Source organism: Bombina bombina, chromosome 5 (assembly GCF_027579735.1).
Source record: "Bombina bombina isolate aBomBom1 chromosome 5, aBomBom1.pri, whole genome shotgun sequence".
NCBI lineage: Eukaryota > Metazoa > Chordata > Amphibia > Anura > Bombinatoridae > Bombina > Bombina bombina.
The window spans coordinates 167,738,050-167,743,457 of NC_069503.1; positions in this window are offsets into that span (position 1 = coordinate 167,738,050).

Sequence of the window (5,408 nt, forward strand, 5' to 3'; positions counted from 1 at the left end):
GTATGATATTCACTATCAGATCCATATTATTAGGTCCAAATGAATGACTCTATTTAGGTCCAGATGAGCTTTATATCTGCAGAAGTTGTGTGACATTCACTATGATACACATTTAATTTCCAATTTTGTGATACTTAATAAGCTTTGTGTGCTGAATGTTACCACAAACTGCACCCGCTCTGTGTACAAATATGGTGGGAGGTTTTTCTGTACAGCCATCTTGGAAACCCTGCCATCATATTTGTAAAGGGAATACATACACTTTTCTTACACTGTGTGCCCTGGCGTATGTGTGTGTGTGTGGGGGGGGGGGGGGCACATGGTCTGTCTGATAATTCTGATTCTTGTGTGTTTAGCAGTATAGTGTGGTTATCGATTTTTGCAAAATATGTTCTGTGGTGTTTAATAGAAATGTCATGATTTTACAATGGCACATAGCTGTCAGCATGGGTGTCAAACTAGGTGGTTAATTAAAGTGAAATGATGGGGAAAAATTGTACATAATATGAGATTTAATATTTTTTTCTAGAAAGCTGTTGGTGTTAGCTCTGGCTATATGTGTCTCTTTATTGCATAATGTTATTTATTTAATATATTTCTGTTTTATCGGCTTTCCAGTATGCGGGCCCCCTGTTTTGCAGCTCTTTTTGTGTCTGTGGTGGACATGTATATTATATATATATATATATATATATATATATATATATATATATATATATATATATATAAACTATTTTACATAACTAGTGAACCCCCATTTGAATAACCCACGAGCCGCCACTGGGTGCTACTGGGAATTGACATATGGCCTTGCTTCTAACTATTGCTACATAAATCCTGGGGCAGCTGAGCATAGATATGACCTGTAAAATAAACATATGATCCAGAGTTATCCTTAAAGGGACAGAAAACTATAAAATAATTTTTCCCTTAATGTGTTTCCAATTACTTTTTTTTACCAGCTGCAGAGTAAAAAATGTATGAGATTTGCTTTTTAATGTTTATTTGTGTACATCAAATAGATGATTTTGTGTTTTGAAGCCACAGCCAAATAAAATGGGTTGAGCTTGTAGCTATGATCATATCTCATTACTTTATCACATTGTGTACATATACCTGATCCTTTATCTTATATCTCTCCTTAAACCAATCACCAATACTTGGAGGGAACAATGGAAAATTAACATTTTATTACCTTATCTCTTCTATGCCCCACCAGAACTGTAATTTCTTCTGCTGGCTGTGTTTACACAGCTTATATATAGCTTGGCCTTAAGGCCAAAACCTTTCAGTATAGGTGGAGATACCACAGGCTAAATCAACTATTTCAAATGCCAATATAAGTGTAAAAGAAATACTTGTAAAAATGTAATACACTCCAGCAGGTAAAGTGGATGACTGGGAACAAATTAAAGGGGAGAACATTTTTGAGTAAACTGTCCCTTTAAAGGGAGAAACAAAACAAAGTAATATCTCTCAAAGCTTCAAAAGGAAAGAAGACAGTTAAAAAATAAACAAACTTCTTTTTTTGTTTTTCATGGGACGTTATCGGATTATGGATAATTGAAGAACCCAAGACAAATAAACAGACACTACATTTTCTGGGACTTCAAAGGATTATTACTCCTGGCCACATAATTCTAGAAATCCAATTACATCTACCGTTGTCTTTCCCACTTCCTGTAACTTGAAACTGGTTGGACTGGAAATGCTGTTTAAAAATATGATTTGATTTGCTAGAGTAGTGTGTATATACATATATTAGGTTTCTGGGAGTGCAGTATTAGAACATAAACATAAAGTGACCAACATTAGGCAACTGGGATATTCCAGCATTCTTTGCACTTACACAGGCAGAACTTAGTATAGTGGACAACAAGCAAAGGAGAATTGGGGGTGTGATAATTTTAAGGATATATGGTACTCAATAAAGAATGATTTCTAGACTCCTAAAGTCTGCACTATGTCCTGTTATATCCTTTTGAAAGTCGCTGCACAAACTCCCAGGAGGGGTCTCCATAACCACTCCCAGTGTGTGCTATGTAGGAATGAGACTAGTAGCAGGATGCATATAATTGTTTGAAAAATATCACAACAAATAATGTCCAGTAATCAATAAGGGCACATACCTCCGTTGTCTCTGAACCCACCAGCAAGCATCCTGGACCTGCATTAATTGTGTCTTCGCTAGATTCTCCGTAGTGATGTAGCTGGATATCATGAGATAGAATTCGGCAGGTTTTCCTATGCACCTTCTGATAGTAGCGTTCCGTGTCTTCAATCCCACAAATGCTTCCGGTGTAGTGCTTTGAACTATGCAGCCTCGCTTAGATACCTCCGTGCTCACTCAGGCCTGAAACCACAAACATAACAACAAAGAAAGCGAGAAGCACAAGGTTTGATTCAAGCCATTGGATAGACGATCCAAAAACAGCAAACTGTGAGTAGGGGACAATGTCCCCGGGGTAAAATACAAAAGCATACACAAGGCTGTCAATACGCTTTGGCTGGCGCATTTTGGCTTTCGCCTTACTCTTAGCCAAGTATAGTAGGGTTGCCAACTTTTCTTGAAAAAAATAAGGGAGACTTCAGAATCGACAAAACTTTAAGCAGAAAATCAGCATTGATGTGTGTATCTACGTATGCGTGTGTGTATGTGTATATATATATATATGAACCCCGAAAACGTTCCATTAAATTGGTTTTTTGTGGAAAAGTCCTGAGAGTGCACTCTTTTTGCTTTCTATTTCATGGTATATCATTGCACCCAGGCGAGTTGGCTACTGGTGGGCTGAACTGGAAATCGCTTACTACTTATTTTTTGACCAGTGGACCCCCTTTTCTTAACCTCATTTATTTACATCTCCAGTGCTCATAAGATTGGACTGCACAATTCTTGCTGTGCTGACAGTACTTTATACATTTGGATTTTGGCTGCAGTATATTAACTCCTTTCCATATCCTTTTCACCGGCACACCGTTATATGCTCCCCTCCAGCATGACATCACAACCCAGAACAGAGGATAACAACATCTCAGAGCCCAACACTCAGGTGGAAGACCTGACTTGCCAGGCCGTGGCAGCACAGACAGGCACTGCATCTTACACCTCTGATGATGCCGACCGGATTCTGTTTGCACCCATCTCCAAAACAATTGGTGAGACCCCAGTTAATTTGTATTACTCTTTACTAAAATTAAAAAAAAGAGAGGTTGATTTAGCGTTACATGGCAGCTATCTGTCCGATTATTATAGAACAGGACACATCCCCCGTGGATTTAGAGTCCACAATGTGCCCACTATTGGGCGTGATAACCCAGATTTCAGAAAAAAATGGTGTTCTATTTTAAATAAGTGCTCTTTAGACCTAATACTATTGGTTATTGAAGAGGTCACAGCAATTCTTAGTAAAGTTAGGACTGAAATACAAACATTTGAATCTCTACATAGTATCACACTCACTAATGACACCCAAGAGAACTGGTTATCAAAAATCAAATTACAAATTGACAAATACCAGAGTGATTTAATCACATTTAAAAACAAAAAACTGGAGACTGTCAATAGTGATTACACGCAGGGAAAAGTGTACAAATGGCTGACCAACACACAGGGGAATCAGACCAGGAGGAGACACAGAACCAGACGGGTACACTTTGACACGGTAGATACGAGTGGTGAAGATTCCACTGACACCGATAGAAACCCCTCTGGCACTGCGTTTACTCCACCTGGTCAACATAGGCATCAGGATCAATTCTCCTCACATGAACCCAGATCACACTCAACCCCTAGTCATTTTTTAGGGGTAACAACACGGTCTCGGGTAGGGGGAGGCATTACAGACCCCATATCAGGCGGGCGGGGTATCAGACACAGACCCCCCAGACGACCGCGACAGAGGACATAATTGTCAATTTGAGCACACATGCCTTGACTGATAATGAACGTAAAGTCCTTAATAAAGGCCTATCTTTTGTGCCGAGTACTTTAGTCTCTGAATTTGACCTTAAACAAGACCTTTACAAATTAAACAGATCCCTTAAGATTAAAGAATTTTTCAAAACAAGGATTCGTCTGTACAGAAGTCCCATATTGAACTTAAATGTAATGTACCCAGCTCTTTTGAACCAAGTAATAGCAGTCCAAGTACCAAAACATTTTTGAGGTTGATAACACAGGACTTGGACACAGAAAGGAAAAATACATTATGGAAACATAATCTCTCAAGAGATGAATTGAAGGCTATTAAAACTCTCCAGAATGACTCCTCTATAGTCATAAGGTCCGCCGATAAGGGCGGGGCCATTGTTCTTTTAGATTACAGTGACTATAGAGAGGACATCCTGAAGCAATTATCAGACACCGAGACATACAAATTGTTAACTTCTGACCCTACTATACCATACAAAATACAACTTGACAAATTGATCGAATTGGGATATGAACATGGGCATATAACCGAGCACATTCGTGACTTTTGTATTACCACACACCCTAAGATACCCATCTTATACTCAATCCCCAAAATCCATAAAACATTAGACCACCCACCGGGCCGTCCTATTGTGTCAGCCAGGGAGTCACTGACCCAACCTATAGCACAATATGTGGACGTACTCTTACAGCCAGTGGTGAAGGAAACACGGTCTTACGTTATGGATACGAATGATTTCATTCGTAAAATACGGACTGTTGACATCCAGCCAGATGATTTACTCGTCACTCTGGATGTCAACAGCCTGTATACCATTATACCCCATCTTGACGGACTTAAGGCTATACAGGAACACCTCACGGGTAACCCCCTTTATGAGGGTCCCCCAGTAGGATTTCTAATGTCCCTCATTGAATTCTGCCTGTTTAAAAACTATTTTCGGTTTGAAAACAGTTTTTATTTGCAAACTGCTGGTACAGCCATGGGTTCCTCCATGGCCCCCTCGTACGCCAATATTTACATGTTACAATTTGAAAACATGTACCTGTGGAATACGCCGAATGTATCCATCATTTGTTATTACAGATACATAGATGACATTTTCTTGGTGTGGCGAGGGGGCCTGGAGGAACTCCACAAATGGTTTGATGTGTTCAATAACACAACCAACAACGTCAAGTTTAAGATGACAGCTGATACTTTATCCATTCATTTCTTGGACTTGACAGTTTTCAAGGATTCTAACCGTTTAGGAACCACATTGTATCATAAACCTACCGACCGCAACTCTATACTAAGGGCAGATAGTTGCCATCCCCCAGCCCTATTAAAGGGCATAGTAAAATCACAATGCATAAGAACAATGCGCAACAATTCGAATCCTGCAACGGGGGTCTCCCAATTGAAAGAAGTGGGTGTGAAGTTCCAGAACAGGGGCTACAAGATCCCGATAATCCATGATGCTATGGA